Source organism: Hevea brasiliensis, chromosome 1, assembly GCF_030052815.1.
Source record: "Hevea brasiliensis isolate MT/VB/25A 57/8 chromosome 1, ASM3005281v1, whole genome shotgun sequence".
NCBI classification, from domain to species: Eukaryota; Viridiplantae; Streptophyta; class Magnoliopsida; order Malpighiales; family Euphorbiaceae; genus Hevea; species Hevea brasiliensis.
The window spans coordinates 65,576,235-65,598,549 of NC_079493.1; positions in this window are offsets into that span (position 1 = coordinate 65,576,235).

Consider the following 22,315-nt stretch of genomic DNA (forward strand, 5'->3'; position numbering starts at 1 on the left):
AAACCAGAGGGAAATTCTGTGAAATAATTTTTAAGACTCCTGTGAAATAATTTTTAAGACTCCAGAGAAGAGTCATTGAGGTTTCGATGGCATTAGACTGCCAAGAAAATGATCAGAAAAATTTTTAGATTAGTATAGATAATTTTATCTGTTAAGTAAAACGAAGGGCATTTTGGTTATTTCGTCTTTAGAGATGATTTTTGGCCAACTTGTCCAGTAAAATAAATAATTATTATGACATATAATTGAAGGAACGGAAGCGTGAAAAACACAAGATTATACCATTGAATTCAAAAATTTTTCACCTAGTGTCACAAGCACCATGCAAGATTTATTTTTATCTATTTGATTTCAATGATAAACAACATATTAAAACTCTTTTAATATGTTTTTGGATCTGTATTTGCCATTTAAGATTTTAAAATTAATCAGATTAATTTTAGAACCCTAGATTAAATCAAGAACGATTACACTAACCTCTTGATGTCTTTGCGGCGTGTCTGCCTTTCAGGACACCAGATGTTGTCCCTCTAGCTTGTCCACACCAAGAACACCTATGGCAGCCCTTGAACAGCTTCCAAAGCCTTTTCTATTAATTAGAAATTCAAGTTCTGCCTTTTAAGAGATTAGAGATGTAAACAGGACACTAGAAACAATTTCTAGTGTTCTTAATTCAAGAGATTGATGGCTAATCTCTTTGAATTGATGAGAGATGAAGAGAAATAGCTGGAGAGGCTCAAAGTGGCGTGACATATGAGAGGAGAGGCTGCTGGTTATGTTTTCTTTTCATAACCACACTTAAATAGCTAGGTTAACACATTAAACCCTAGCCACATGTCACCTTTTGATTAGCTCTAGGTTTAAGTGACCCAATCACATTGTGCCAAGTGTCAAACCTATATTTAATCTTGATTTTAATCATCTTACATGATTAAAAACATTTGGCAAGCATATGTGTTATGCCATGTGTCACCATCTCATGGTGCCACGTGTCACTGTAATGAAATGACCAAAATGCCCCTGTGTCTTAATTTTGAGTTCTTAACCCAAAATAATTATTTTCTTCTTCTAATTAATTTATATCAAATATAAATTAATTAATTAATCTCTATTAATTAATTTCTCATCAATTAAATTCATATTTAAACACTTTAAATATAAATTTAATTTATACTACACATCCAATAATCTAGATTTGGTTTCAAGTCATGCTAGGGACTTTGCAATTTAATTGCAACCAAATCTATTTAATTAATCAATTAAACTCTTTAATTAATTAATTAAATCATATTTAAATAGGTGATAACTTGTGTATGTGTGTGACTTACTAGGCTCATCACTAATTGGCAATGAGACATGATATCAACTCTTAATATCATCGTAACTCTTTCTTACCATAAATGATTTCTCTAAATCATTTTATGAACCTCATAAACCATGGTTAACACCTAGCATAGCATGCCATGGCCACCCAATTAGTAATAAGATTTACCTTAAATGAACCTATAATCATATGTTACCATGCACTAGAATCTCTGTTACAAAATCCCAACTCAAGCCGAGTCATGGTTTATGTCAAACTCCATTTGCTATGAATATTATGTTCTCTTTTAATTCCAGTTCTTGATTAAAAGATTTTTCTCATCGAAACTCTTTTACAATAAATCTATCTGTCTGGCCAGAACTTGAAACATCAAGAACAATTAAATGAACATAGGATTTTATCTCTATTTACTTAGAGGAACAGATTCCTTCTTGATCAACACCTACCTCCATATATAACTAGCGAGAGCCAACACATGCCCATATACCCATACATAGTACAAGTATGAAAGCAGATCAAACTCAAACTACCTATATACAAGATAACTGTATATCTCAGTCTAAAGATTATATGCACTGATATGATTTATGACAAAACATTGACAAGAGTAAACTCCATGTGCTTGTCATAAGTGTCACTGGTTCGGCCTACTTATCATTTATAAGTGCCTATCATGTTTGTTATATGGCATGAGACTCACCATTCCATCTTATTTATATCTCATATAAATAACTTGGGAACAAACATGAATACAATCTTTCTGGATAAGTCATGTCCTTATTATGAAGTATCCTCGATTGTGAACCTATTTATGATACTTTGTGCTAGAAATATTGTCACTCATATTCTTGACAACTTAAGAATAATATTTCTAACAAAATATCAATGGACCTTTTCTATTACACATAAATATATTATGTAAACGGAAAAGTAGAAATGCCTTTTATTATTAAAAATATGTACAAGATACATACTAAATGATATGCTCTAGGGCATACTACTAACAATCTCCCACTAGCACTAGAGCCATTCATTATAATATCTTAGACCCATCTTCTCAAGATGTCAGTCTAACTGAGCTTATGACAAAGGCTTAGTGAATGGATCAGCTGAATTTTTCAGCTGATGTTATTTTTCTGCATGACTATATCGCCTTGCCCAACTATATCTCTGATAATGTGATAATGCCTTTCTATGTGTTTGGATTTTGGGTGAGACCTTAGTTCCTTAGCCTGTATGACTGCTCCATTATTGTCACAGTGTAGTGGAACTGCTGACTCAATGGAAGGAACTACTGTAAGTTCATCACGAACTTCTTTATCCAAGCGACTTCTTTTGCGATCTCGATGCGGAATATACTCGACCTCGATGAGTGGAATCTGCGTGCTCGCTTGGAACTCTTCCAACTGACTGCACCTCCATTACAAATGAACACATATCCAGAGGTAGACTTTCTATCATCGATATCTGATTGGAAATCAGAATCAGTATAACCATCCAATTGCAAGTCTCCACCTCCATAAATCAAGAATAAATCCTTAGTTCTTCTCAAGTACTTAAGGATATTCTTGTGACTATCGATGTTCCAAACTGGATTGGATTGACACCGCTAGTCAAACTAACGATATGCGATATCAGGCCTAGTACACAACATTGCATACTTTAAACTTCCAATAGCCGAAGCATATGGAATCCTGGCCATCTTATCTCTTTCTTCAGGTGTCTTTGGAGACATCTCTTTAGAAAGGTGGATACCATGTCTCACTGGTAACAATCCTCTCTTGGAATCAAGCATGTTAAACCTCTTTAACACCTTTTCCAAGTATAGACTTTGGGATAAACCAATTATTCTTTTCGCTCTATCTCTATAGATGCGAATCCCAAGAATATAGGTTGCCTCCCCTAAGTCTTTCATGGAGAATGTATTTGACAACCATACCTTTATAGTCGTCAACATACCTGTATCATTACCCATCAACAGTATGTCATCTACATATAAGACAAGGAAAGTGATAGCACTGTCACTAACCTTCTTATATACACATGGCTCATCTTCATTTTTGATAAAACCAAAAGATTTAATGGCTTCATCAAAACGGATGTTCCAACTCCTCGAAGCTTGTTTCAACCCATAAATGGATCGCTTTAGCTTGCATACCTAGGAACCATCTTGGGATTCAAATCCCTTAGATTGTTCCATGAAAATGTTTTCTTCAATGTATCCATTGAGAAAAGCTGTTTTGACATCCATCTGCCAAATCTCATAATCATAGTATGCAGCTATTGCTAATAAAATCCTAATTGATTTAAGCATGGCAACAAAGTAGAAAGTCTCCTCATAGTCTATTCCTTGCCTTTGGCGAAACCCTTTCGCTACTAGCCTTGCCTTATAGGTCTCTACCTTTCCATCAGAACCAATTTTCTTCTTGAAAACCCATTTGTTCCCTATAGGTACAATACCTTCAGGTGGGTCAACAAGATCCCAAACTTGATTCTTATACATGGAATCAATCTTGGATTTCATAGCTTCAATCCATTTTGAAGAGTCTATATCTGATATAGCTTCTTCATAGGTAAGTGGATCATCCCCATGATCTACTTCTTCATGAGTAGACAACTCTTGTTCTTCTCCATGAAGAAAACCATATCTCACTGGTGGGTGAGATACCCTGGTTGTTCTACGAGGAACAGCTGTAGATGTTTCATCAACGGGTATTGGTTGACTAGATGGATCTATATCCATCTGATCTGTTGGTTGGTCAGAATTCTCCAATTCTAACTCTATTTGCCTTCCTTTGCCTCCTTCTTGAACAAACTGTTGTTCAAGAAATGTGGCATCTCTACTTATAACAACCTTTTGTGAAGTAGGCAAATAAAATAATATCCAAAACTATATTTTGGATATCCAACAAATCGACCTCTTTCTGATATGGTCTCCAATTTATCAGTGTTCAGCTTTTTGATATAAGCTCGACAACCCCAAATCTTAACATGCTTAAGACTTGGTTTTCTTCCATGCCATATCTCATAAGGTGTGGAAGAAACTGATTTTAATGGAATCCTATTCAGAATATACAAAGCTGATTCTAATGCAAATCCCCAAAAGGAGATTGGCATATTAGTATAGCTCATCATACTACGTACCATATCCAATAGGGTACGATTTCTCCTTTCAGATACACCATTCAGCTGTGGCGTTCCTGGAGGAGTCAGCTGAGAAACAATGCCATACTCTCTCAAGTATTCATCAAATTTAGTACTCAAATATTCACCTCCACGATCTGATCGAAGAGCTTTAATATTCATTCCTGTTTGATTTTCTACTTCAGATTTAAATTCTTTGAACTTTTCAAAAGATTCATGTTTGTATTTCATCAAATACAAATACCCAAACCTTGATTTATCATCAGTAAAGGTAATAAAATAATGAAAACCCCCTCTAGCCATTTCTTTAAATGGACCACATACATCACTATGTATTAGCTCCAAAATATTTTCAGCTCTTAGCCCTTGTCCAACAAAGGGTGATCTAGTCATTTTGCCTTGAAGGCAAAATTCACAAGTTGGAGTAGGCTCAGAGCCCAATGAGGATAGAATCCCCATTTTCTCCAATTTTGCAATCCTATCTTTTGTAACATGACATAACCTTAAGCGCCAAATATATTTTGAACTTGAGTTGGTTTTCACCATGGCATTGCATTCATTCAGATTGCTATACTCTGGCCAGTGGAAACACTTTCTTACTGGCAATGGAAACACTTTCCTATTGGCAATGGAAACACTTTCCTGTTGGCAGTGGAAACACTTTCCTTTGCCTTCATCAGCTTTAGTCTTCCTTTTCTGTTTAGCTATTTTCTTGGAAGGACCAGGAATCTGAGGTTTCTTTTTCTTATTGCCCTTCTTCTTGTTGGACTTTCCAGCAGAAGAAGATGCAACCAAAGCTACCTCTTTTCCTTTATTGCCTGGCATATTCTTTTGGGCAATAACCAGCATGTTGAGTAATTCAGCTAAGGTGCATTCCTGTTTAGTCATATGGAAATTTGTCACAAAATTCCCAAAAGACTCAGGAAGGGACTGAAGGATCAAATCCGTCTGTAGTTGGAAATCCATGTTGAAGTCAAGATGTTCCAAGCTGCTCAATCACCGAATCATCTTGTGGACATGATCCCCAACATTACATCCCTCGGACATCCTCATACGGAATAGCCGTCTAGATATCTCATACCTAGCATTCTCTTTGTGCTCACCATACAACTCTTGTAGGTGAAGGAGGATCTCACTCGCACTCTGCATGTTCTCATATTGCTTCTGTAACTCATTACTCATAGAAGCAAGCATGTAACACTTAGCTCTCATATCATGCTCCTTCCACTTGTCCAAAGTATCATGTTCCTCTTGTGTGGCCTCTGGAGGTAAGGGACCAGGAACATTTGAATCTAGAACATATCCTATATGTTCAAGGTTCAAGACAAGTTTCAAATTTCTTAGCCAATCAGATAGATTAGGTCCTGTCAACCTATTGCGATCAAGTATGCTTGCAAGGATATTGGATGGTGGTGGTTGTTATGTGCTCATTATTATCAGAAAATTAATTGCAGAAATAACCAGATTAATTAGTAAATGTATCATGTAATTAACCAAATATGATTATGGTCTTTTAATCAAATTGGTCCTCCCACTAACTTAGCGAATCCTACACTTCCAAAGTAGAAAACGGAAATCCTAGTTGGATGGATTTCTAGTGGGTGATTGAATTCTTATAATTCTATTGATCATCCTCAGGTACATCCATTATTGGAATTACAATAAACTATAAGTGAGCAACTCCTTGCCCATCACATCTCATGTGAGGTTCAATCCTTTTGCTAGCCCCTAATGCTCAAAATCTCAGGTACATCCAATATTGACTTATCTTGCATTAGTTAAGTTGATCCCATTGAGCCAGTAATTATGCAAATAATTTTAATGTCCTCAGGTACATCCAATATTGGCCACCAAACCATTTACATATTTACAACATCTCATGCTTAACAATTATTCTTAAGAAAATCTCTTAAATTAATTGCATCTCATGCAACTATTTAAAATTTCTTAAAATAATTGCCCCAATGGAGGGCTTATGTTATAATTACTTTAATTATAGCATTTCCAACTTAATCATTTGTTTGGAAGATTTTATAGCCATCCTAATTACTATTAAGGTCTCACTTTGCACATTATCCATTTAGCATGCATATATCATATAATTGCATACATTCCCATACATCTCATGCATTCATGGATAAACAGTAAAAATGGTATGATCATGGACTTTCTAAGGGATTCAATTCGAGCCACCAAGAATTGAATCGGCATTCCTAGGTGCATTTCATTCATTCATTTTACAAGAGTTGCTGAAGGAGTACATAATCAACACTTGATATTGAATTCCTCCCACTGGTCCCACCAATGCTCTTGACCTCCTTGAACTTCTTGCAATCCAATATTACATAGTAATCCTTGGCATACCAAGGCGAATTTACAAGAACTTAAATAAATGAAATTACAACCCAAAAAATATTACAAACTTAATAATACATGCCCAAAATAAATTAAAATAAATTAATTAATTTACAATCCCAAAGAAACATAAAAGAAATAAATCCAATCACATTGGTCTTTTATAGTCCATGATCATCCATCATGCATATCACTATTTAACAATTAAATAAAACATACATACTTAAATTAAATTGAATATCTCATATTCAACTTAAAAATCCAGATTTGAATATGATTCAAATAAATTTAAAAATTCATATTTGAATCTCATTCAAACAAATTTAAAAATTCAGATTTGAATCACATTCAAACAACTTCAAAAATTCAGATTTGAATCACATTCAAACATTTTTAAAAAAATCAGATTTGAATCACATTCAAATATTTCTTAAAAAATCAGATCTGAATTTTATTGAATCAATTTTAAAAAATCAGATTTAAATATGATTCAAACAACTTTAAAAATTCAGATTTGAATCACATTCAAACAACTTTTAAAATTCAGATTTGAATCACATTCAAACAATTTTTAAAATTCTGATTTGAATCATAATTTAATTGTGTGATTAAAACAACTAATTAAACACTTTAATTAGTCAAAGAATAGGCCTTAGATCATACAACAATTGCAGAATTAAAAGCCAAACCTTGAACCACCCATGGAACCATTGTTGCCGCCACCAATGGTGGCTCCACCATGTGTGCCGCCACACCTCATGATCCAACCAGCAATAAATCTCTTGATCTCATGATCAAACACACAATTAAATTATATAATCAACAATCTAAATGGCAAATATAGTGGCTCTGATACCAATTGAAGGAAGGCAGGCGTGAAAAACACAAGATTATACCATTGAATTCAAAAATTTTTCACCTAGGGTCACAAGCACCATGCAAGATTTATTTTTATCTATTTGATTTCAATGATAAACAACATATTAAAACTCTTTTAATATGTTTTTGGATCTGTATTTGCCATTTAAGATTTTAAAATTAATCAGATTAATTTTAGAACCCTAGATTAAATCAAGAACGATTACACTAACCTCTTGATGTGCTTTGCATGTCTGCCTTTGAGATTCGTCTTGAGGACACGGATGTTGTCCCTCTAGCTTGTCCACACCAAGAACACCTATGGCAGCCCTTGAACAGCTTCTAAAGCCTTTTCTATTAATTAGAAATTCAAGTTCTGCCTTTTAAGAGATTAGAGATGTAAACAGGACACTAGAAACAATTTCTAGTGTTCTTAATTCAAGAGATTGATGGCTAATCTCTTTGAATTGATGAGAGATGAAGAGAAATAGCTGGAGAGGCTCAAAGTGGCGTGACATATGAGAGGAGAGGCTGCTGGTTATGTTTTCTTTTCATAACCACACTTAAATAGCTAGGTTAACACATTAAACCCTAGCCACATGTCACCTTTTGATTAGCTCTAGGTTTAAGTGACCCAATCACATTGTGCCAAGTGTCAAACCTATATTTAATCTTGATTTTAATCATCTTACATGATTAAAAACATTTGGCAAGCTTATGTGTTATGCCATGTGTCACCATCTCATGGTGCCACGTGTCACATCGTGAAATGACCAAAATGCCCTCGTGTCTTAATTTTGAGTTCTTAACCCAAAATAATTATTTTCTTCTTCTAATTAATTTATATCAAATATAAATTAATTAATTAATCTCTATTAATTAATTTCTCATCAATTAAATTCATATTTAAACACTTTAAATATAAATTTAATTTATACTACACATCCAATAATCTAGATTTGGTTTCAAGTCATGCTAGGGACTTTGAAATTTAATTGCAAACCAAATCTATATAATTAATCAATAAAACTCTTTCATTAATTAATTAAATCCTCTTTAAATAGGTGATAACTTTTGTATGTGTGTGACTTACTGGGGTCATCACTAATTGGCAATGAGACATGTTATCCACTCTTAATATAATCAGAACTCTTTCTTACCATAAATGATTTCTCTAAATCATTTTATGAACCTCATATACAATGGTTAACACCTAGCATAGCATGCCATTGCCACCCAATTAGTAATAAGATTTACCTTAAATGAACCTATAATCATATGTTTCCATGCACTATTCTCTCTCTGTTACAAAATGCCAACTCTAGCTTGTGTCATGGTTTATGTCATACTCCATTTGCGATGAATATTCTGTTCTCTTTTAATTCCAGTTATTGTTTAAAAGATTTTTATCTTCAGAAACTCTTTTATGAATAAATCTATCTTTCCAGTCCACGAACTTTAAACATCAAGAACAATTAAATGAACATAGGATTTTATCTCTATTTACTTAGAGGAACAGATTCCTTCTTGATCAACACCTACCTCCATATATAACTAGCAGGAGCCAACACATGCCCATATACCCATACATAGTACAAGTATGAAAGCGAGATCAAACTCAAACTACCTATATACAAGATAACTGTGCTATCTCGTGTCTAAAGATTATATGCATCGATATGATTTATGACAAAACATTGACAAGAGTAAACTCCATGTGCTTGTCATAAGTGTCACTGGTTCGGCCTACTTATCATTTATAAGTGCCTATCATGTTTGTTATATGGCATGAGACTCACCATTCCATCTTATTTATATCTCATATAAATAACTTGGGAACAAACATGAATACAATCTTTCTGGATAAGTCATGTCCTTATTATGAAGTATCCTCGATTGTGAACCTATTTATGATACTTTGTGCTAGAAATATTGTCACTCATATTCTTGACAACTTAAGAATAATATTTCTAACAAAATATCAATGGACCTTTTCTATTACACATAAATATATTATGTAAACGGAAAAGTAGAAATGCCTTTTATTATTAAAAATATGTACAAGATACATACTAAATGATATGCTCTAGGGCATACTACTAACAAGAATATGAATAAATATTGCTAAAGATTTAATTGAAAATGAGTAGAAAAGAAAAAGGAAAGAAAATGAATTAAATAGGAATTTTGACATCACTATGATGTCATTAAACATTTCCATCCAATCCCATTGTTACACCTAATTATAAACCTAATTAAAAGAGATAAAATTGAGTAAAATTGGAACACAATTTCTGCACTCATCTTCTCCATTCAGCCGCCACACCTTTCTCTCAACCTCCATGAGCGTTGTTTCATCTCTTTCTTCCATTCCCATGAATTCTCACCACTAAACCCTAGACTCCTTTCATTAAAACTTGTTTATACCTCTTGGGGAAGTGTTTGGCTGCCAAGAATTGAAGAGAAAGTGAAGTTTAAGCTTGGGAAAATTCTGCTAAAAAAAGTTTAGTGCTACTACTCTTTAATTTCTCTTTAGATTTCATGTTGGAAGCATGAATTGACTTAGAATTTGAAAGAATTGAAAGAAAATATCCATGTATGAGCCACTTTCATTTTTGGTAGCCATGAATTAAGAAAGTGCTTGATGAGTTTTGATGCAATTAAAAATATTTATGGGTGGCTTTGATGGTGAATATGAGACTTTGAACATAAATTGATGTGTGTGAAGTAGGATTTGAATATTTGAGAATTAGGGTTTAGGGCAAAATTTGGGTTTTGCTCATGTGTTGGTGAATGGAAGTTCTAATGGTCAATTAGTGACCATTTGGCTATGTTTGATGAGGAATTGAAGTGAATTGTGGCTTTAGATTTGAGGTTGGGTATGCTGCCTCATAGGACCTGCAGAGTTGGATATGAGTCCAGCAGGTTTGGGTAACTATAACTTGAGTTGTGTAGGTTTAATTGGTGTAATGCTAATTGGATATGAAACTAGACACATAATACCACAACTTCGATGAAGAAACCTTGCCCAGAAAACAAACTTAGAATGACTTAAAAATTGGCCAAATCCGGGTAACCAATTCTGGACCTGGTAAAAGTGATCAAATGAATAGTGTTTGTTCATTTGGCCATAACTCAGAGTAGAAATGCCCAATTGACTGATTTTATGTCAATGGAAAGCTTAGACAATTTAGGACAACTTTTATGAAGACCATAACTCTAAATTATGACCAGAACAAAATGAAATTGTCCATCAAATTCAGAACACCAAAATTGCCAAAATTGATTTTGCCCAGAAATTTTGGAAAAATTGCAATCCGGCCAGTTATGGTAATTTGGAAATAACTTAAGCTATAAAACTCCAAATGGAGTTATTCAAAAAGGGAATTAAAGAAGATACATAAAGGAACAACTTTAATGAAGAAAAGTTTGCCAAATTCTCATTGTAGAATTGCCTAATGGAACAGTAAACTCTAGCACCCAAAACTGAAATTTTTTATTTATTTTCTATTTGTTTGAAGTATTGATTGGTAACCAATACCAACACTTTTATGAACCAAAATGTGGTAATTTCATGTGGTTAGAACCCATGTAATTATTATGTATGAGAAAGTCAACCTTTGAAGGGAAATGGTCAAGTGAATAGTAACCCCAATGATATAGGAAATGGTACACTAAATTAGAAAAACTATTAGGATGGTTAATATAAATAATGTGATTAATGAATGTAAATTCTTGAAGTTGAGTGACTCTAGGATTTAAGGAAAATTTAGTTAAATTTGAAATCCACGAAATGTTCATGGATTACTTGTAATATGAATGATAATTTATATAAATAGTGTAATGAATAAATTGATTATGTTAATGTATGAATGAGACATTAGTTCTCATTATTGTAGAAAGGAAAAGTACTTTGAATACAATGGTATATGGGAACCATTGTTGTGAATTGTGATCTACACGAATGATATAATGAATAAATATATGAATTATGATGAAGGTAAAATTTATGTAGAAATGTATTTTAAAAATTTATACTTCTGTTAGGAATAGAATTGAAATGTTATAAATTATAATTGAAATTTTTCATGAAATAATGAAGTTATAAAATACAATATATTAACATTTAATAGTACCTATGTTCCCACATATTGCCTAGACACAAGTGTCAGATTGGATAGATTGGCATGCCAATAGAGTATTGTTTTAGTAGTACTGCGTAACGCTTTATGCCTATATTCATGGCTTTATGCCCGCACTCATGGTTTTTATGCCCGATTACTTGTTATCATGGCTTTTAGCCATACTGATATGTTATCATGGCTTTTTAGCCATACTGACTGTATACGTGGTTGACGTACTGAGCTTACACGTCCCATGGTATGATGGCCCGAGACACTGCAGTGTCCAGTGCTAACGACCCGTTATCCAGTTTAGTCAGTCTATCATAAGTTACTTGGGCAGTGAAATAAATTGAGAGTATTAGAAAATTAAAATATTAGAAATTAAATAAACGAGTTAGAAAGATCTGGAATAAATTAGATTAGCTCTAAGAAAATCATTTATTTGAGAGACTCGAAATGAACTAGATTAATATTAAAATTTATCTATTATGAAATAACTCTAAGAATTTTAATTATTATGAAATAATCTAAGATAACCGAGGAAATATTAAGAAAGCGATAAAAAGATTAGCAAAGAAATTATAACTTCAATAGACATTATAAATACATTTTTTTCCAATAACATAAAGTTAAGGATAATATTCTTAGAATTTATGAGGATTGTATATTATTACTATGAATTTAGAAATTAAGCGCTTCTGAAGAGGAATAAATTAGAACAAAAGATAGTTGGTACTAGAAGTATTATATTAAATTAGATTAAATTCTAGAGTATCCAAATTATGATCCATTTCTTTTTTTATTTGTATATATTATTTTCTTATTATATTATCGCACCACTAAGAAGCAATGCTTAGCGTGATGGATTTGTTTCCTCGCGCAAGTACTGAAGATAAAGCCCAGCGAATATTAAACAGGGATTTTGGAGTTCTGATCTATAGAGTGTTCAAGGTTGTCACCTCCTCAGCAATGCATGTAGATAGGCCTCACATTAGTCATTTTATGTATTTTGTATTGTGACACCCCTTACCCGACTACAGTGTAGCCGAGCAAGTTATGCCACTCAGTGTGCCGGAGCACTCTATGTTATCTGATTTCATTACAGTCCTTGATTTATTTATTCAAAAACTTTATTGAAGATTTAGGCTATTTTTACTTTTATCAAAATCTAACTAAATTGGAAATTTCAAAAATTTTAACGATAATCCGACAAAGTGTCATTGTAATTTGGACTAACGATTCTTACGAACACCAAAGACAATTTCAATATATACTCAATTTCTCAAACTTAATAGTCTCAAAATTTTCAAACATAATGTATCTCAATACGATTATCCAGTTTCTCGAAATCTCATTAGATTTTCAATATCTCAATATTCACCAGTATAATCTCATTATAACTCAAATTCAATTCACATACTAAAATACTTACTTTGAATAGCTTCCATAATTCATAGGTTAATTACATGAGTTTATTTTGTACAAGATATACAAATAATTTACAATGTGCTAGGAATGAACAATATACATAACATGTATAAAATGAGCCCTATCTGCATGCATTCTTTGAGGAGGTGACAATCTTGAACTCTTCGACATACGCGGACACTGACTCCAAAAATCTCGATCGACAGTCTCTTGGTTTTACCTTGATTACTGCGAGGAAGCAATTCCATCGCGCTAAGCATTTCTGCTTAGTGGTGCAATAATATAACCAGAAATAATATATACAAGTAAAGAAAGAAATAAATGATAATTCAGATACTCAAGAATCAATTTAATTTGGTATGGTATTTCTAGTATCAACGATCTTATATACTAGTTTGTTCGTCTTTGGAAGTGCTTAGTTTATAACTTTTCAGTAATACTAGCAGGTATATAATTTATTCTATCTGTATTGTATTTCAAGTCTGTACGGTTCTGCAATTTATATTTTTGTTATGTTTCTTTTGCTAATCTCTTTTGCTTATTCATTCAATACTTAATTTAATTGTACTGGATTTTCATTATACTTAACTTAACTTAGCTGCCTGAATTGAATAATACTTTAATTGATCGCCAAGTAACCTATACTAGGCATCGGATGGATAACGGGTTGTTGGCCTTTGGACACCGCGGTGCCTCGGGCCGTCATACCATGGGACGCAGAACGTCTACCACGTATGCAGTCAGTATGGCTAAAAGGCCATGATATCACATAATCGGCATAAAAGCCATGAATACGGGCATAAAAGCCATGAATACGGGCATAAAGCCATGAATACAGGCATAAAGCCTTTCGCAGTACTGCTAAAACAATACCCTATTGGCATGCCAAACTATCCAAACCAATCTTGTTAGGTATACTAGGGCATTTGATAATTTAAAATTCTTTAATATATTGTGCTTTATGACTTCATTATTTCATGATAAATTTCAATCATAATTCATACATTCATTTGATCATTTATATGATCACAATTCACATCAATTATCCTTTTATACCATTGTACTCAAAATACTTTTCCTCTTTACAATAATGAGAACTAATGTCTCATTCATACATTAATATGGTTTATTTATCCATTCATTATGTTATTCATATTAATCACAATTCTAAACAATGGTTCACACGTACCATTGTACTCAAAACATTTTTCCTTTCTCATTTATACATTCAAGAATCTACTTATGTAATTACAAATTTTATATTTCAAGTTGAGTTACTAATATTTTATGAATTCCATTTGTGATGGGCATATATGCCCTAACTATCTATTCACATCAATTAGGTGACTTATTTTTCATGTTTCAAGTAATCCATGAATATTTCATGGATTTCAAATTTATGGCCTAAATTTCTTTTTTAACAATTTTGACTAGGATGCATAGTTCATATTTCTCATACAATTCTAAGCATTTAAGCTTAGAATTGGTTCTAGGTCTTCATCTTAATTCACTAATCATTTTGATTACTATTCACCATACTAGTCAACCAAAATGTTGACCTTTTTATACTTCATGGATATATTAATTCTAATTACACCAAGATCCCACATTTTGAGTTTTACATTTACTAGTATTAATTGCCAATTGCAATTTAAAGTCCCCTAGATGCATTTCTAATTTCAAATTTTGAATTTCAAGTTTTGGTGTCACTATTCACCTCATTGGTCAACAAAAATATTGACTTTTGCATAGACAATAGGTACATTGGTTTTAACACTCCCGATGTACCACATTTTGCATTTAAAACTTGTTGGAATCAATTACCAAATCCATTTCCAAGCTTATTTCAAGTTTTCATGTCACTATTCACTTCATTAGTCAACTAAAATGTTGACTTTTGCATAGAAAATATGTACATTGACTTTGGCACTTCAAACATACTACATTTTTCATTTAAAACTTGTTGGTTTTGGTCACTTTCTCAAAGCTTAGTTCATTTTGGCAAAATTGCCAATTTTCGGTTTCGATGCTCCGAAGTTGCACTGTTTCATTGGTCGATTTACTGTTGGAATTTGACAAAACTTCCTTGATAGAAAATGTTTCTTATTTTGTCTAGTTGAATTTCTTTTTTTGAATCACTCCATTTGGAGTTTTGTAGCTCAAGTTATGGCTAAAACAAGTTTACTGTTCACGTGCCTTTATTCATCTTTGCTATCATGGGTTACGCGATTTTGATCCAAATTTGGTCAGTAATTTGATCAAGTTAAGTTCCTAATTTGGTCTAACTTTCTTCATATGAAATGTTCTACTATGCCTTAGGTTTCCATCGGTTCAAGAATCGCCTAAATTCGAGTTTTCTAGAGAGAGTTATAGTCCTCCAAACATTGCTGCTCAAATGAAAATTCTGGAAATCTTAGTACAGTAAACTTCACTTTGCTCAATGATTTGATTAGGTTATGGTCATAATTTGGGATATGTTTCTTCATGAAAGTTGTTTTTCTATATCTTAACTTGTTGCTGTAAAACTTTTAGGTCAATTGACCAAATCTACAGTGAGTTATGGCCAAACGAACAGTTACTGTTCATTCGGTCATTTCTACAGGTGCTGTTGCAGGGTGTCCGGATTGGGGCCAACTTTTGGTCCTCTTGCTTTGGTCTTTTGGGCATAGTTTCTTCAGCAAAAATGTGCCATTATAAGCTTAGTTTCATGTCCAATTGGCCAAACACCAATTGGACCAACACAGCCAAAGATATGGCAGTCCAAGTGGACTGAAATTTGATCCTACTCTTTGCACTCATTGGGCAGCCTTCCATTTCAGTTTTGCCATGCATTAACTCACTTCAAATTATGATTAACTTGCCTTAAATGGTCACTAATTGACCATTAGAATGTTCTTTAACAATTTCATAAGCAAAGTCAAATTTTCACTCCTAAACCCTAGCTCAAAGTCATGGTTTTCACAATTTCTTTAGTTAACTCTTTCATTCTTTGTATATATATATGTATACACTTTAAGCATAATCTCCGATTCACTCTAAGTCCATTAATACAATCAAACTCATTCCTTCCTAGGGTTGCTGAAAATTCAAGGGATGCATACACTTAACTTTTATTCATTTAATTTACAATTTCTCACTTATTTCAAGCTTCTAACATGGAATCAAAGAAGTATATATATAAGTAGGCACTAACCTCACTTTAACCTCTTGTAGGGCAGATTTCTCCAAGCTAAAACTTCACTTTCCTTCACTTTCTAGGCTGCCAAACACTTCCCAAGAGGTAGAGACAAGCTTTTAGTGAAGGGACTTAGGGTTTTATAGTGCAAATTCATGGGAAAATGGAAGTAATTAAAGAAAACTTCCATGGAGGGTTACGGAGGAGAGGATCACGTTTTGAAGAAGAAGATGGCTGCTTGTTTTTGGTATTCCTTGGTCTTTATTTATCTCTTTTATTAATTAGTCAAATGGTTACTTAATTGTGATTGGTTATGGCTTTTAAATGACATCATCAAGATGTCTTAAATTGCTTTTTATTTCATTTTCCTTTTCTTTTATCCACTACTCATTTCCAATTTCATTTTTAGTAATGTTTATTCATATTTTATATCATATTAATTATTTACTTAACTGGAGAAGTCGGCCAAAAATCACCTCTGAAGGCGAAATGACCAAAATGCCCTCCGTTTGGCTTAACGGGTCAAAATTTTCTGTACCGATTGAAAAATTTTTCTAAATATTTTCTTGGCATTCTAATGCCATAGGAACCTCAATGACCCTTCTCTGGAGTCCCAAAAATTATTTTATGAATTTTTTCCAGGGTCTAGGGCTCCTCGTTGCGAGAACCGCAACTTCCCTCTGGTTACCCATCGCTTGGGCACCGGCTCATTTGACTTAGTTGTATTTTATTTCTAAAATTTTTACTAAATTTTTCTTGTTAATATTTGAGTTAATTATGGTTCCTGACTTTAGTTTAAATATTTTTCCGGACGTTCTAGCTGTCCAGACCGACACCGGTCACCGAAACAGTAGAATATACGGAGTTGCTACCGGGAGGATGTTACAACTCTTCCCCTCTTATTTAAATTTCATCCTCGAAATTTACCCAATGTAAATAGCCAAGGAGCTACTACCTCTTTATTTCTTCACCTTTCCGTGTTATCCTACTTCACTTTCTCCTTAGTCTCAATCCTATCCTCAAACAGTTATGTACTTATCCTTTTTCATCTTAAATACAGTCTCTTTCTCATCTCCATTCGCTATCTCATTGTCTCTTCACTCTCTTATTCCATACCTTAACCTAAAATAAACAGGAAATACAGATCTGCAATAGTGTCACCTCGACTCTTATGAATGCAATGCATGATATGCAATCTATCTAGGTCCAGAAACGCCTAAACCGCGCTCTGATACAACTAAATGTGACACCCCTTACCCGACTACAGTGTAGCCGAGCAAGTTATGCCACTCAGTGTGCCGGAGCACTCTATGTTATCTGATTTCATTACAGTCCTTGATTTATTTATTCAAAAACTTTATTGAAGATTTAGGCTATTTTTACTTTTATCAAAATCTAACTAAATTGGAAATTTCAAAAATTTTAACGATAATCCGACAAAGTGTCGGTTGTAATTTGGACTAACAGTTCTTCTGAACCTGCCAAAGGCAATTTCAATATATACTCAATTTCTCAAACTTAATAGTCTCAAAAATTTTCAAACATAATGTATCTCAATACAGTATCCAGATTTCTCAGAAATCTCATTAGATTTTCAACATCTCAATATTCACCAGTATAATCTCATTATAACTCAAATTCAATTCACATACTAAAATACTTACTTTGAATAGCTTCCATAATTCATAGGTTAATTACATGAGTTTATTTTGTACAAGATATACAAATAATTTACAATGTGCTAGGAATGAACAATATACATAACATGTATAAAATGAGCCCTATCTGCATGCATTCTTTGAGGAGGTGACAATCTTGAACTCTTCGACATACTTGGACACGGACTCCAAAAATCTCGATCGACAGTCTCTGGTTTTACCTTGATTACTGCGAGGAAGCAATTCCATCGCGCTAAGCATTCGCTTAGTGGTGCAATAATATAACCAGAAATAATATATACAAGTAAAGAAAGAAATAAATGATAATTCAGATACTCAAGAATCAATTTAATTTGGTATGGTATTTCTAGTATCAACGATCTTATATACTAGTTTGTTCGTCTTTGGAAGTGCTTAGTTTATAACTTTTCAGTAATACTAGCAGGTATATAATTTATTCTATCTGTATTGTATTTCAAGTCATGCAGATTACGCAATTTATATTTTTGTTATGTTTCTTTTGCTAATCTCTTTTGCTTATTCATTCAATACTTAATTTAATTGTACTGGATTTTCATTATACTTAACTTAACTTAGCTGCCTGAATTGAATAATACTTTAATTGACTGCCCAAGTAACCTATACTAGACGACTGGACTGGATAACGGGTCGTTGGCACTGGACACCGCGGTGCCTCGGGCCGTCATACCATGGGACGCAGAACGTCTACCACGTATGCAGTCAGTATGGCTAAAAGGCCATGATATCACATAATCGGCATAAAAGCCATGAATACGGGCATAAAAGCCATGAATACGGGCATAAAGCCATGAATACAGGCATAAAGCCTTTCGCAGTACTGCTAAAACAATACCCTATTGGCATGCCAAACTATCCAAACCAATCTTGTTAGGTATACTAGGGCATTTGATAATTTAAAATTCTTTAATATATTGTGCTTTATGACTTCATTATTTCATGATAAATTTCAATCATAATTCATACATTCATTTGATCATTTATATGATCACAATTCACATCAATTATCCTTTTATACCATTGTACTCAAAATACTTTTCCTCTTTACAATAATGAGAACTAATGTCTCATTCATACATTAATATGGTTTATTTATCCATTCATTATGTTATTCATATTGATCACAATTCTAAACAATGGTTCACACGTACCATTGTATTCAAAACATTTTTCCTTTCTCATTTATACATTCAAGAATCTACTTATGTAATTACAAATTTTATATTTTAAGTTGAGTTACTAATATTTTATGAATTCCATTTGTGATGGGCATATATGCCCTAACTATCTATTCACATCAATTAGGTGACTTATTTGTGATGTAGTTAACCTCATTTGAGTTGAATAATGGTCATTTGTGACCAATTGAGGTGTGTTAGAAGTGTTTGAACCCAAACCAAATTTGGGTTGAGTGTGGTTATGCTGCTGGTAGCATGACCAAGATCCCTTTGAGGGACCAAAAATAAAATTTTACAAGTCCAATTGGTATGAGACCAATTGGGAATGAAAATAGACACTAAATGAAACAATTTTCATTTGGGAAGCATGCCCAAAAAGCGACCAAAACCTAGTGAACAAATTGACCAAAGTTGGAAAATTGCAGGCTGCCCTGTATAAACTGACCACATGAATAATATTTGTTCATTTAGTCATAACTTGAGCTAGGCAGGTCAAAATGACCTCAAATTTTACCAGTGGTTAGATGGGATATAGACCTAAAACTTTCATGATGAACACCAACCCAAATTATTCCATTAACCCAATCAAATTACTGAGTAAAGTTGAATCACTAAATCTGCAGGACTGCAGATTTACCATATGAATAGTAAAGTTTTAATGGCTATAACTCTCTCTAAAAAACTCCGATTTAAGCGATTCTTGAACCCATGGAAACCTAAGACATAGTAGAACATTTCATATGAAGAAAATTAGACCAAATTATGGACTTAACTTGATCAAATTGCTGAACAAATTTGGATCAATAAATCTACCAGAACTAAAATCTGTAGCATGAACAGTAACCGTATTTTGGACATAACTTGAGCTACAAAACTCCAATTGGAGTGATTCAAAAAGGAAAATAAACTTAAGACAACAGGGAACATTTTCTGTGAAGAAAGTTTTGACAAATTCCAACAGAAAGATGACAATGGAATAGTGCAACTAGGGACACCAAAACTAAAAATTTGGCAATCTTGCCTAAAAGACCTAAGTTTTGAGAAAATGACCAAAACCAACAAGTTTAGTGACCAAAATATGGTATGTGGGTGAAGTTAGAATTCCCATACCTATTAAGCCTTAGAAAGTCAACAATTTGACTTGAATAGTATAGTGAATAGTAACCCCGAAACACAAAATTTCAAGAACGTCGAGTTTAGCACGTTAGAGCTAGGTAACAGTGAATTTAAATTTATTTTTGGATTTATGCTAAGTTATGGTACTGAAACACTGTAAAATTGTGTTTTTCATTTGAAAAGAATATCGGAAAAAAACCTGAGGAACCGAGTCAAGGCCAAGAGGTGACTCGCTTGAGGTTTGTGCACGACATCACTATGCTTTAAAATTCGTTGATAAAGTGAATGAAATATATATTTTACTTTTTCTTTGAATTGTTAAAAGTTTATTTGTGACATTATTTATGATGTTTTGATTTAAACTGTGAAAGTTATTGTGTATATTTGAAATAGCAATGTTTAGCAAATTGTTAAGATAAGTTTTGAAACCACAGTGTCATGACCATATATTTGAACACCTCACTGGCATGACTAGTGGGGGTAATTAGTTTCGAATTTTGATTCCTTCTCTGGAGAAGTGTTGAGGTGTGCTAGTAGAAGAGGATTTGAATGGATATCCATATATTTGAGCTAGCTAGCCTTGTGATGTGACTTCTCCTTAGCCTCTAGCTATTGAGATTATATTTGTTTCGAATGGCATGATCTAACTGTGGGTTTTATGAAATGTGTTTGATACTTCGAAATGAAATTGTTTGGAATAAAATCTCATAATTCATGTTTTGTGTTTAACTCACATGCTCAGATTAATTTTTGAATAAATGTGATTTAAATTCTGCATAAAGATTGTTTTAGTATGTTGTGCACCACTGAGTCCTAGTACTTAGCGATGGCTGTTATTGCTGTCGCATATTTAGATACTAGAGGAGCAGCAGATTGAGCTGCTGAGGACAGGAGAGCTACCTGCTTGAAGTATTCGGGTATAATTTATACCCTGACTGTAAATATTTCTTTTGATGTATGTATTGCACATAAATGTATGGACATGTAAAATGGGTCTTGAACAGCTTGTACAAAGTTTGTGTGAAGTTTGTAATAAAAATTTTAGTTTGAATTTCCTTTGATGTAAATTTTGTAATGATGTATATATATATAAATTGTTTTATCTGTAATGAAATATGAGTGGAACTATTTCATTTAATTTGAATTAGATGAATTGCTAGTATTTTGAGGATTATTGAATTTTGGAAATTGAGAAATGTTGATTGTGAAATCTTGAGATTTGAGATTGATTGAGAATTTGAAGTAGTGGTTGAGAAAAATTTTTAGAAGTGCTTTTTACAGGTATTTGAAGAACTATTTTCTCAAAATACAGACAGAACTCTACCAAAATTTTTATAAAATTTGCAGAAAAATAAAATGGACCAAAAATATTAACTAGTTTTAATTTTAACTAAATGTTTTAAATACTTATTAGAAAATGCTCACCACTTATTAAAAATAAGAAAATTGTTTTAAAATCCCTTGTAGGGTACTTAATGAGTTATCGATAGGTGAAGTTCGGTAGTTCATTAGGTATTCTACGGAATCATGTTATGCCTTACAGAGGGGTATGGTGTGATAGGGTAGTAGCCTATTATAGAAGTTTTGAATCAGGAGCCAATCCTATGCCATGGTGCGGGCATTCTCTCTGTAGGTCTTTATATCTTTCCCATGCATCATAGAGTGATTCACCTTCCCTTTGCCTAAAGGTGTTGAGTTCAACTCTCAACCTTGTTGTCTTTGTATGTGGAAAGTACCTTGCTAGAAAAGCTTGTGAGAGGTCTTCCCAAGTAGTGAATGTTCCAGCTAGTTGAGAGAGTAACCACTTCCTTGCTCTATCTCGAAGGGAAAATGGAAATGTTCTGAGTCTTATGGCTTGATTAGAGACTCCATTCATCTTGAATGAGTTACAAAGGGTAAGAAAGTACTGGAGGTGG